This window comes from Paramisgurnus dabryanus, chromosome 21 (assembly GCF_030506205.2).
Source record: "Paramisgurnus dabryanus chromosome 21, PD_genome_1.1, whole genome shotgun sequence".
Lineage (NCBI taxonomy): Eukaryota > Metazoa > Chordata > Actinopteri > Cypriniformes > Cobitidae > Paramisgurnus > Paramisgurnus dabryanus.
The window spans coordinates 24,521,953-24,535,577 of NC_133357.1; the positions used below are offsets into that span (position 1 = coordinate 24,521,953).

Here is a 13,625-nt window from a genome sequence, read left to right on the forward strand (position 1 = left end):
TTATTATTCTTAAAAAAATGACAAGACAAACATGCTTATGACCACATACAATTTTAAATTTATTTTAACTTTCCTCTATAAAAACAGCAATTATTTTATCTTTAACCAGCAGTACTAGATGTGATCACATCTGCAATTTTAGTTTTGTCTTTAGATTGTCAAGTACAATGGCATGTATGAAAGGTTTGCTTAGTCATTTCTATCTATTCTATCTTTAAAACTCTGTCTACAAAGATGTTACCCTGTCCGTTTCCTGTGAAAAAAATGCCAATAACCAAATAAGGGTTTTTTGCACATTTTTTCATATCTTTATCTTTTTTACTACACTTTGCTGTGCAGACTGTTAGGAGCGGCAGTAAGAAAATTAATGGCACACCTTAAATTTGCCTGCAATGCAATTATTAATATTTTCCCAAAATAACTGCATTACTGAAAAATTACTAAATTATTACTATTATTACTAAATAGACTTAACTTTATGCAGTTGCTGCACACTGCATTGTGCACAATTGATGAAACTTTTAGAATAGGAAGTTATGAACCAAAGAAGCATAATCCCCTTAACTAATTCTAGGCATAAGATAAGTATACAATATCCAGATAGCATATTGTAATGAGATGAGTGGCATGGCAATATACATCCTATATATACACATGTATCCTTTACACGTTTCTCGTCTATCCACTTTTCCTTAACTGGTCACTGATGTAGACCTTTATTCTCATCTATAATGGTTTTGGTGTTAATGTAGGCTAAAAGTTCTCACACTATCTTAGTATCTTTATCTCTCATCTCTGCAATGTCTTATTTTAAACTCGCGGTTCTGGGTGAGATGTGGGTAGATTCAACTGGGCACAGTGTGACATTAGACAATGCGTCATGCAAAAGAGCAGTTCCGATGGCGCATTCCGTATTTTTCTCTGTGGATAATCCGGCCCTGCCTGCTAATATTGCTGCAGTCAGAAATCAGTTATATGAGAATAATGCAAATGAAGTAAACTTATTTATGCACTTGCATGTAGTTTCTCTAAAGGACTGTCATCTGAGGGGATTTCTTTACTATCCTGTGCATTAAACATAAGCGGCTATCAGAAACAGTTGCACTTTATAATCTTTTGATGTAGAATAACAATAGCATTCACTTACTGCACACCATACTTCATTTACTACAATATTGGGAAGTGTTGGTGTATTATCTACAACTGCACAAAAGAGGGGAAACACAAACTTATTAAAAAAACTACAATTCAAAGTTCATTTTACGGTAATATTAAGGTTGCATTGGCTGTGGGTTTGACTTATCAATGTTTCTACTATCAATATATTGCCTTTACATGGGGTGCACAGATGTGCAGTGTTCTCAGATAATTAAATCCTGCCATAATAATCAACAACACCAGGGGCCTCATGTATAAAACTGTGCATAGGATCCTTAGTAAAAATCTACGTACACACAAAAGCCAAAAATGGCATACACCAAAAATTATGAAGACTTATAAAACAAAGCAATGTTTCCTTTATAAATCACAGATCACCTGCAAGTCTGTGTACATGAATCATCCTAATATCCCACCCTGCAAGCCCATTCTCCCATCAAGTTTTTTTTTTTTTATAAATCACAACCTTTGCGTGGGAACTGCCATACGCACGTTTCCAGCCCTGTTTTGTGCGTACGCATGCTTTATAAATAAGGCCCCTGATCTGCTTAAAGAACTGAATTAGCAAGATCATAATTATCGAGATCTGAACATCTTGGATGTGTCATTTGATCTAGGATGTAGTAAGCGACGTACGAAGAACGGGCCCCCGGGAAAGGCTACATAAGATTTCTGCTTCACTGAACATTCCCCAGAATGACCTCCATAAAATGCTGCGTAGAAACTGGCCTAAATTTGATAATTTCTAAAAATGTGTACGGGTGATTCATAAAATGAATGTGCACACAGAAAACGCGCATATAGAAAATATATAAATTAATGTCATTGACATATATAAAAAAGGACCTGTCAGTGTTTAAGTCCTTTAAGAGCAGCAAGAAAGACTTATTTTTCCCAAAACCTGCAGCAATCAGACAAGCAAAAGTGCGTACCTCTGCTCACATCTGACTCAAAATGTCTTTGTTTGTATTCAGATCAAAGAAATGTAGACAGGTTTGTAACAACATGTAAGTGAGTAAATGATGACAGAATTTTCATTTTTTGGTTGAACTATCCCTTTAAGACAGGGGTGTCAAACATGCGGCCCGTGGGACGGATACGGCCCGCAAAGGTGTCCAATCCGGCCCGCGTGATGATTTATACAGTATTATTAAATATTAAATACATATTTTAAAAACCCTTTTAGGGGGGTGTCTAGTTCGTTTTTAATATGAGAGACTTGCGGAAAGCAGCAAAACGCGGAACATAGACTAAACACGGTGCCCAAAAATCTTGCCGTTTTATTGGTTTGTTAAGTTCTTTAAATTGAAATTGTTACCGCTCCGCTAAAGATCCACTGATTCCGGTGATCCACTTCGTGTTTTCTCGCCCACTCCGCAGCATCTCTGTGTCCACTCTCTGCCTGGAGAACGAAGACGACAGTTTCCGAAGTTTGTTGCATTAACAGGTAGATTCATTACATTATATCAGTTGTTAAACCGCAGAATTAGTAACTTGTAAGTATGTTTATGTATTTCTTTCGGTAATGATTTGCTGTCAGTGTTCTAAAAGTGCTAACAACTTAGCAAGCTAACAAAAACAAAATATCCACATTCTTATTTACGTTACAATGCTTGTCTAATCGATTTAATGTTCCTGATCAGATCTAAGTTAATATAAACACTAAATTTGCTGTTGTTGGCACACTTTGTAGACAAAAAATACAAAAAACACCAATGCCTTCACAAAATAACGACAGAGAACGAAAAGAGAGGCTTTTAGCAGCAGTTCAACATTGCAAACATGGATTCAAAGCTCCATCAAGCCAGCAGGTAAATCATATTGAATATTTAGCAGATTGTCACACTTTAATTCTTATTATATTTCCCATTATAATCACTTGTCTAAGTTGATGCTAGTAATATAATACATAATATTTATAATACTTTATTAAAACCATAATAATAGTACCACCCCCCATAGTGCCATTTTTGGTTTGGGCCACTGCCCCATCTAGCATTTTCTAAATGACTGTTCTCATTACAAATATATTCCAAAGAAAAGTGAATGGTTTATAAATAATTTTGGCATTAAGGCAAAAGAAGTTAAATTAAAGCTTTTCAACCTATAAGGCCAGTGGGTTTTGTACAAATGTAAATTTGTGTGTATAATATACAGTATGAGTGTGACCTTATGAAATGTAGTTTTCACAGAGCTGTGTGTTTCTCTGGTTTTCTTGCTAAACAAACTAATTAATTGGTTTGTTAAGTTAATTTTAACACAATTATCAGCACACTAAGGTTTAAAAAAATTATCCGGCCCACACTTCATGGCGTTATTTACCATCCGGCCCACAGCCTAAAATGAGTTTGACACCCCTGCTTTAAGACATCCTTACCAATTTATTTTAATTCACTTACACTTAGGAAATACCCAACATATTTCTTTTACAAAATAATCAGTTCACACATAGACCATTGTCTTCTTCAGCATTAACTAGCAAAATTATAAAGTTACTTAGGACACTTTTTTAAGTCTCCTGCCCTTCTTCTGTTTGTATATGTAAAAGCTTTCTTAAAAATATGCTACTCTGTATATTTAAACATACCATTTCAAGGGGGAAATCATTAACTGGGAAAAATCTGTGGCTTAGTTATTTTTATTCATCCTATTTACTTGCAGTGTTTGTCAAATGTATGCTTGACAGTGGATGTTAATTTGCATGTGGTGATTATGATGACATTAGACGCACATTTGACTGTACAGTGTCTCTATTAGTTCAGTAAATCCACCTATGGCCATGATATAAGCGCAATGCAAAACTTTAGCTAACTTATTACATTACATGACCTGCTTACAAGACATGCTAGCAAGACACAAGTTAGATAATTTTGTCTTGTGGCTAATTAGGTGTCGAGTAATTTGTTCATCACATACCTAACCAACAAGCAAAAAAAATACAACTGAATTAGGATCAGGGAAGGGCTACTGCCTACCTGTATGTGATGTAATGTGCCAGTGTCGGAGAGATGTGTGTGCTGTTTACAGCTAGACACGCGGACACGCGCAGGGGCGGGGCGGGGGAGGGAGAGATCGCATGATGGGAACCAGACAAATCTCCCGGTGTAATTTTTTTATTTACATTTTTTCTCAGTCGCTTTGGTACATTTCTCGAATCATACTCACAATTTGCAATACAGTAAGTGCATTTCTCAAAGCAATTCGTACAAATAGCAAATAAGGATCTTACTCAAAATACTTAGTTCATCTCTCAAAAGTAAATATGTGTGTCAATGAAGATGTCAGTGCCATCAGAATGACAAGTTATTGTGTCATTGTGTGTGTGTCAATATAACAGTTTACTCTGAAGTGATGTTTTGATGTAAACTATGGCTAAAGTTTTCATGACAATTACTGTATTGTAAATTGTAGGTTACACCTTAGGGTAAGTTATGTGGGAGTTTGATTCCAAGAGACTGGACAAAATTTTGTACTGACAAACCATGTCATTGAGATTACATAAATGAAAAGACAGCACTGCGTACCACAAGAAAAAAGTAGAAATTTGTACATAGGATATCCTTATAGGGAAACTGTACATGCAGTGCTTTAGGCTGCCAATGACAAGTCTAATAGATGTCCAACCATAGCCCAAAAATAGACAATGCTTATACTTTTAGAAAATATAAAAGAAATGAAAGCAAACACCATGAACACCTGTTGGAATATCATACATCTTCAAATTATTTTGGCAAAAATGTCATGTAACTAAATTCAAGGTTATTTAGAGTAGAAGTGGGTTACTCATTGGACTATATTGGGTCTATAGTTAGCTAGGGTGACCATACGTGCCATTCTTCCCGGACGCATCCCGTCCAGGATTTTGTGGTCGTCTTCCGGAAGTCGTATTTGTCAACCGCATACGTCATAGAGGATTATTATTATTATTACAGAAAAGCAACGGTTACATTTTAAGGTAAGAATGAAACTACGATTGTATATCTTATGTTTTTAACTGAATGGCGTATGCGGTCAACAAATACGCCTTCCGGAAGACACACCGAAATCCTGGACGTGATGCGTCCGGGAAGAATGGCACGTATGGTCACCCTAAGTTAGCTGTCATTTCAACATCTCAGTTTTTGCTTGCTGGGGACGTTTCTGTCTGTTAGAGAAAGTCAAGATTCACCTGGGAGCAATTTACCAATTCAGGACAGATTTAGAAAAAACGTCTAATAGAAATGTATAGAAATATGTTTGACCAAACCCTGTATTATGACAACTTGTTTAACCATTTTGCATGTAAAGACTTATACTATGAACTAATGCCTAAACGTTGTGGGGGGTGAGACTATTTAACAGAGACCCATTATAATACATATTGATCAACCAGACATAAGCAACTGATAATGTAGGAAAAAGCAGAGAATTGTACATAATCATTTGCATGGATGTACCAAAGCATTTGCAACTTGTTCAAAGAAATGAGAAACTGCTTTTGTGATGTGCACAAGTGACACAATGATGTGAGAATTGAACAAGAAAAATCTACTTAAGTACAGTATTTGTACATCTCTGCACCCTGGTATGCTATGCAGAAGTGGTCTCTTGAATGGTTCACTTTGATTTGTGGACGGCTGCGTAAAACTTTTTGATACGTTCAGCACAAATAATTAGATGCAGCACAAATGAACCCAGGTAACAGAGGTGTGTTTGACATCATGCGCACTGCGCAGACCGATTGGTTATTATTGACATTAAATAACCATGAGAGAGATCTTGTGTTGCTTGTTATACGCTAATCGATCTGCGCAGTGTGCATGATTTCAAACATAACTAATATGAACTCTATCGCACATAACTTCCAGTTTTCTTCTTAACAATTGCATCTTTTAATGACGTAAGCGAACTCTGGGAGGCTAAGGATGATAGTGATGAAGTGTAGTGTAAGTGCAGACCAGCGGGGGAGTGAGGACAATCGTACTCCGTCTCGGTTACAGTTCATTAAGGTTAAGTATGATATGAATGTGACCTAGGAGAAATTAAGGGAAATGGAAAACACAGAGCGCAATCAGCTGTTAACACCCTGCTGAAAAAAACAGCATCAAACCAGCTTGGACCAGCATGGGAATGATGCTGGTCTATGCTGGTTTAATGCTGGTTTAGCTGGTGGTCACCAGCATACCAGCACCAAAACGCAACATATGATGGTCTTGCTATGCTGTTTTTTTCAGCAGGGCAGGTTGATTGATAACAGAGACTTATAGCAGAGGGTATGAGAATCTACTCTACTAACTTCCTGTATAAAGATTAGAGTGCTGTTTTACCTACATAACAAATGTACCACCACAGCATGGGATTGCAAAAATAGGCAGTGGCTCAAACCACATAACCGCCCTCCTCTGCACATACCCGCTTTTCTCTTTTAAAATATTTTGGTTGGAAAAAATTACTCAACCTTTACTCTTTATTCAACAGCAACAGCATAGTTTATCAGAAACAAATATGTGCGTCTTGTTAAAAACAGCAAGGATTCTAAACTTTATCTTCAAGTGGCCATATTTGTTTCACACTGACTGCACTTTTAACTCAAGTCACTTTTACTTCTGTTTTATTCTTTTTAACATATTCTAAACGGTTTTATTAAAATCACATTTATTTTCTTTAATTGTTTTTAAAATTCTCATGTATCTTTGTTTTTATTGTGATTTTTATTGTGTGTCTCTTATTTTTAAATTTTTTCCCCTCTCTCTTATTATTTTCTCATTTCTATGTAAAGCACTTTGAATGACCTCTGTGTATGAAATGTGCTATACAAATAAACTTGCCTTGCCTTTTTAAAACAGATACATGTAGATTTAAAAACATCCCAGCAGTGCAGGCCTTTATGAAGGGATAAATACATTTTATAAAGCAAATAATTGTTTTTTTTACCATTTTTTTTTTTTGCAATATTATGTATGATTCTAATAAGGAAAGTTGGTTTATTCTTGATATAAGAATAAAATAAGTACAGATAAAATGAGATTTAATAAATATAAAATGATTTAACCAAACTCCAATAACCACTCAATAATGCTTAACCATAAAGGTCATTTTGAAATGTTTGTAATTATTTTATTAAAATAACTAATAACAAAAGCAGGGTAAAGCCTCGATTTTGGTGCACATTTGAGCTCATCTTACAGCACCATCATGAATATCTAGAACAGAAGAGGAAGAGGTCAGAAAACTGGAAACTCTATTTCCCAGAATGCCTCGGTTTAAATATATTGAATCTGCACATTGTTTTAGTGGAGGGATGTCAAACACACAGCCGAACACGGCCCACAAAGGTGTCCAATTTGGTCGGCATGATGATTTCTACAGTATTATTAAATATTAAACACATAATTTAAAAACCCTTTCAGGCCCGCCCGCCACTTGCCGCGCACCGTCTATGAAACTCCCATGAATCAGTTTCTGCCTTAAACAACGGTGACACGCAATGAACAGCAGTGGGTTTTAGGTTAAAGGTGCCGTTCTTCCTGTGTTTGAAGCTTTGATTGTGTTTACAGTGCACAATATAACATGTGTTCATGTTTCACCTGTAAAAAACGCTGTATTTATCTCTAGGCTATATCGCTGTTTTCAGTGTCCTAAAACGGGTTGATGTCTTCCTTGTTCTATGAAGTCCCTCCGTCAGAAATACGTACTGAGTTCTGATTGTGTATATTGTTTAGTGTGTTGTGATTCGACAGCAGCTTAGCTTAGCAGAGCCGTTTGAGCTTAGCTGGTTACTGATGTATTCCTGTGGGCGGAGTTTAGTAAAAAACTCTTCTATTGACCTTATTCAACCAGGAAGTAGAGGGCTGTAGTCCAAACCGGCCGTTCGCTGTAGGCTTTGAAAGGGGACTTCTGTAAAAAAAATATATATATCGCCTGGCAGTGAACTTTGAGCTTTATCATTTTGCAGGTATTATTTATGCTCTAACAGCAACATTACACATTAACCAAAGTTTGAAAAATAGGATCAGGATAAACGGGACCTTTAAATGGTTTCTATTAAATGTGATGGCTGGTCAAGTTTGACACCCCTGTTTTAGTGTGTGGTTATTCACACATTTTTTGCCACCTACTTCTAGCTTTTGCACCAGTTTACTCTTGAACGATTAAGCATTGCTAGCAGTGGCAGCTGGTGATAAAAATAATTTTTTAGGGGGGCGCAAACAAACTTAATCAAACTTTTCCTGTAGTAATGCAGGACAGTAAATATCCATTTATCAGGTGATGAAAATCATTACTGCTTAGCTAAAATGCTGAAAATGTTAAAGTTGAAGGCAACTGTTAAAGCAAGAAATAAATTTGCTATGAATTTGTAAATGTGTATAATATGGGTTTATTATCAGTAATGAACTAATCAAGGTAATCATTCACACATACATACACATACACACACACACACACACACACACACACACAACATGTGCGTGCACATACACACACACACACACACACACACACACACACATCAGAGGTTGCATAAGACGTTTTCACATAAAAATTCTGCCATCAGTTATTATCAGTCATTTCATGTTTTAATGATAATAATTGTTTTCGTTTTATGTTCTTTTTTTAATCATGAACTTACAAGAGGAGCATACAAGCTAATATGTTTGTGTATTTATTTGTGAATATAACAGATGATCAAAGATTTTACATGCAGTGACAGACAGCTAAGACGATATAACGTGCGAACTTTGTGCTGAACAGGCAAATATGAACAAATCAAATCACAAAATACTGATCTCGCGCTCTTCTATAACACTTTGGTTAATCCGATTTGACACACAATCACACACACAAGCACATACACACACACACAAGTTGCCTAATCACAGACCAGTTCTTTGCAACAAAGTTGACCAAGCCACAAAAAAAAACTGGATTATCTGATCAGGCAGCTCAAATCTGCTCTATCACTTAACTTACATACTGTAGCGTCCTGCTAACTTTAGCCAACTCGGTTTGCCATAAGTCCTGGAAAAGCACACAGTGTAAACTCGACCATGATCATTTTCCTGCTGCTCAATCTCTTCCAAGCTCCTTAATCTTTTATTCTTCAACTGAACGTCTTGTAAAAGGTTATTTTGTAAACATAAAATCATATTTCTCAAGATATTTCACTTGCTTTCACTGATCAGTACTGTATCTAGCAGTTACATGGCAATCTGCAATGCAGTTATGAAACTCTGAGAACGATTCAATCACATGAGGTCAAAAAACAATATTGATTCGCTTACACATAAGTGGGAGGGTTTGGGGCGCACGGTCCTGCGCCCCAGGGCGGATCTGAAACCAGCCAATTAGAGCTCAGCCTCAGGTCACATGTTTTTACCCTTTATACTGACCTACATACACACTCATTTGGGGTGCGACCCAGACACACAAACATGACACACACACACAATGAATTTTTATTTTTGTAAATGAATTATAACATGACTAACAGTGAAATAGTAAAACTAAATGATTTTATTATGTATTAATTTGCACTATATATTTAAGTTTTTGTTCTTCTCTGGCCAACTTTGGGGGGCGGCCCCTATTGACCATCCGCCACTGATTGCTAGCTTGTGAACAGAACCTTTCTGGTAAATCACTGCTGTCAATTTATCATTAAGAGAGGTTTTAAGATTACCAGTAATTTACAGTACCACTAAGAGCTATGTGTGAACGGAAAATAATATGAAGTTAATGTCCGCATTTCTTTACCAAAGTTGTTTAAAACAGCTTACCATCTATTTGCCCACATCCACATTGTGTGTAAACATGAATGCTGTTCAAGACACAGGTCTCTTCCCCAGTTCAGTTCTCTTTGAAGTCGTTTGAATGCAGTGTTGTTTGGTCACGCGCAGCTTTGCGACTGTCAGCATTTCACATAAGTGAAAACAACAAAATACGGGCCGTGAATATGAAGCCATAACCCACCACTGTTCACAAATATAACACTGAGCTCGCCGCAAGGCAGTTTAAAAGTAACTTCCATTTCTCACAGAGTTTACTGGTATTTTGGTACTGATGTGTGAATCTTATTGGTAAAAGATGGAACATCAGTTCTTGTGTGAACAGCGCATTTTTGTATTTACTGATAAATTCATTCTGGTAACTTCAATTTACCAAAATTACTCTGTTAAGAAGGCTATTGAGACATTATTGAACAAAGTTAAAATGCAAAATGTGCATACAAAAAACATGCAAATAACAAACAAACAAACAAGTAAGCATTCATAAATGTTTCCCACACTGTTTGATATGGTATAGACAAAACAGGTACTACAGTGTATAGATGAGATTCCTTAGATTGTTTTGCCACCCTCTTGTGTCCAAGTATGACTTCATTATGATATTTTGTACATTTCCTACTTTAAATATATCAAACATTTATTGATCATTAGTAATATTTGTTTCTAAGGACTTCATTTGGACAACTTTAAAGTGCGATTTTCTCAATATTTAGATTTTTTTTTGCATACTCAAATTCCAGATTTTCATATAGTTGTATCTTGACCAAATATTGCCTCATCTGAATAAACCATAAGGTGTTTCTCAATGTCTCAGTGCCTTCTGATGTATGTCCTCTATCTGTTGTGCTTCCTGTAATGGCTACAGCTCTGTGGTGTGTGTGGTCTGTTCCCTTTCAATACGGTTCACTTCGCATTGCGTCAGTTTGCTGACGCTATGGGGGAAACTCCTGTTTACTCCGTGATTGAAGCCTATTGGTTAACGTCTGTAGAAAATACAGACCAATGACGTTTGAGCCCGCGCGGGGGCGTGGCACACGTCCCTATATAAGCCGGTGAAATACGTCAAGAGCTCATTACTTTTCTCCTTCAGCGCGAACCTTCTCGCTGCTCCGAAGAAGAAGCCCTTACTCGCCGTCGATCCAAGCACTGCAGCGGACTACAACACACCAGCGTGTTCCCCTGCCGCTTTCCGGTGAGCCTAAAGAGAGTATCTAAAAGAGCAGAAGCGCGTTGAGATAATGTCGCTTCGGCATTGCGGCTCCTGCCGAGCCCCTTTGCCTGTGGAGGATTTCCACAAGGAGTGCGTCATCTGTCTGGGTCCTGCCCACGCCGAGGCCGTACTCGCCGAGGCGGGCTGCGCCCACTGCGAGCTCCTTCCTATCGCGGTGCTGCGCTCCCGCCTCAAGATCTTTAAACGGAAGGCTTCCCGTGCTCTCCCGCCTAAACAGCAGCGGAGCCGTGAAGCTGGAAGACGCCCTGAGACCGAGTCCACGCCGGCTCATCCCCCGCGTGCTCTGTCTCCCCGCCGTCACCCTGTCACCTTCGCCCATGAAGACCTACGCCCCCTGCCGAGTGCTAGCGGCATGGTTTCCTTTGGGTCCGGTGACAACTTGGAAGTGATGTCATCCTCTGAGGAGTTAGAGGATTGGGCGGCTTCGGATGACGACGCCCACGCAGCCGCCGCTGATGAACCTACCGAGTCGCGTCCTCACGACTCTGAGCTCATCCGCATCTTGACACAAGCTACGACGGAGCTCAACATCAAGTGGTCGCCGCCGTCAGAGCCTCAACTCAGCCGGTTGGACGAGTGGTTTCTGCAGCCCGGGCGCCGTCAATCGTCCCGCCAACGGCAGGCGCCGTTTTTCCCTGAGGTCCACCAGGAGCTCACCAAATCTTGGCGTGCTCCCCACTCCACCCGAGCTCAGAGCGCCGTCTCCCACGTCCTCTCCGTAGTGGACGGCGCTGATGAACACGGCTACTCCAAGATGCCGCCGCTCGAGGAAACTGTCGCCGCCCATCTCTGCCCGTCTTCAGCCGGCGGATGGAGGGCTAAATTGAACCATCCGTCAAAGCCCTGTCGCCTGACATCGACCCTGGCGTCGAAATCTTACGCCGCCGACGGCCACGCTGCATCCGCTCTCCATACGATGGCGGTGCTGCAAGTATACCAGGCAAAACTCCTCCGTGACATGGACGAGACAGGTCCGGACCCGTCGACCTTTCAGAACCTGCGCAGCGCGACTGATCTGGCCCTTCGCGCCACTAAAGTCGCCACTCAGGCTGTAGGAAGAGCCATGGCCAGCCTGGTTGTTCTGGAGAGACATCTGTGGCTGAACTTGACGGAGATAAAGGACACGGATCGGGTTGCCCTTCTTGACTCGCCCGTGTCACCGTCGGGGCTCTTTGGCTCCGCTGTGGAGGGGTTCACCCAGCGCTTCACTGAGGCACAGAAATCGTCGCAGGCTATGCGGCATTTTCTACCAAAACGATCTGCCTCAGCGTCTGAGACCGGCCGCCCAAAACCGCCGCCAGCTCAACGCCCTAAGCCAGCACCAGCTCAGCCCCAGCAGAGAGCTGAACCGGAGGTCAAGCGCCAGCGTCCTGCACGACCGGCTGGCCCGCCTCGACGCCGCGGTCCCCGTCCTCGGATTACGCTGGACCCGACGCCGGCACCGCCTCCCTGAAGAGAGTCTGAGGAGGAAAAGAGGCTCTGGTCCCGCTTCGGCCGGCCCGCCCTCGAAAGTTCTGCGTGTTTCAGTCCCCTCGGGCGCTGGACACACCCTCGCTGTAACAGCGAAACACAAATTTTTACCTTTTCACAAAAAGAGCAAATTTCCTCCTCTGTACACACAAACACACACACACGGCTTAACGTCCATAAGCATATCGACGCTCGCCGTCAAATTTCACGTTTGGCAATCCACCCCCGGTATGCCGGGCTGGATTCTAAACGTAATCCAACACGGTTATTCACTTCAATTCGCACGGAGACCACCCCGGTTTCGCGGCGTTCTCTACACCACTGTCCCAGACGATCGTATGCAGATCCTCAGGGAAGAGGTGCGTTCTTTATTACTAAAAGACGCGATAGAGACGGTCCCGGCGGATCAAAGCGAATCAGGCTTTTACAGTCGTTATTTTCTCGTTCCAAAGAAAGACGGCGGCCTCAGACCGATATTGGATCTACGCGTTTTGAATCGCGCTCTTGCCAAACGGCCGTTCAAAATGCTTACAGCCAGACGAATCATGGCGTTAATTCGACCGGGCGATTGGTTCGTATCAGTGGATCTGAAAGACGCTTACTTTCACATTCCGATAGCGCCACGTCACAGGCCGTTCCTAAGATTCGCGCTCGACGGGACAGCATACCAGTACAAAGTTCTGCCCTTCGGATTATCTCTGGCACCACGCACATTTACCAAATGTGCGGATGCGGCTCTCGCCCCTCTCAGACAGAGCGGCATCCGCATATTGAATTACCTCGACGATTGGCTTATTCTAGCACAGTCAGAGAGGGAAATTACTGCGCACAAGACCGTTGTACTCCAGCATTTGGAGAATTTGGGGTTCAAAATCAACCTCCAGAAGAGTTTGCTCACCCCCACGCAGCGAATCGCGTTCTTAGGCACGACGCTCGACTCATTAAAGATGCGGGCATGGCTTACACAGGAACGCGCGCTCACGGTCAGACGCGAGGCGGCA

General features: G+C 40.6%; 1 protein-coding gene across 2 annotated transcripts in view; it reads right to left on the minus strand.

Moving 5' to 3' along the window:
- LOC135775836 (Fc receptor-like protein 5) overlaps nt 1–4,176 on the minus strand; it is a 41,223-nt gene extending 37,047 nt beyond the window's left edge. Inside the window, exon 1 of one of the 2 annotated variants that reach the window (XM_065286365.2) lies at nt 4,134–4,176. The gene's annotated coding sequence lies outside the window, so the exon portion shown is untranslated. The remainder of the gene's footprint in view (nt 1–4,133) is intronic. The other variant, XM_073812968.1, reaches the window with a different exon arrangement.
- Between the last annotated feature and the right edge of the window lie 9,449 nt (nt 4,177–13,625).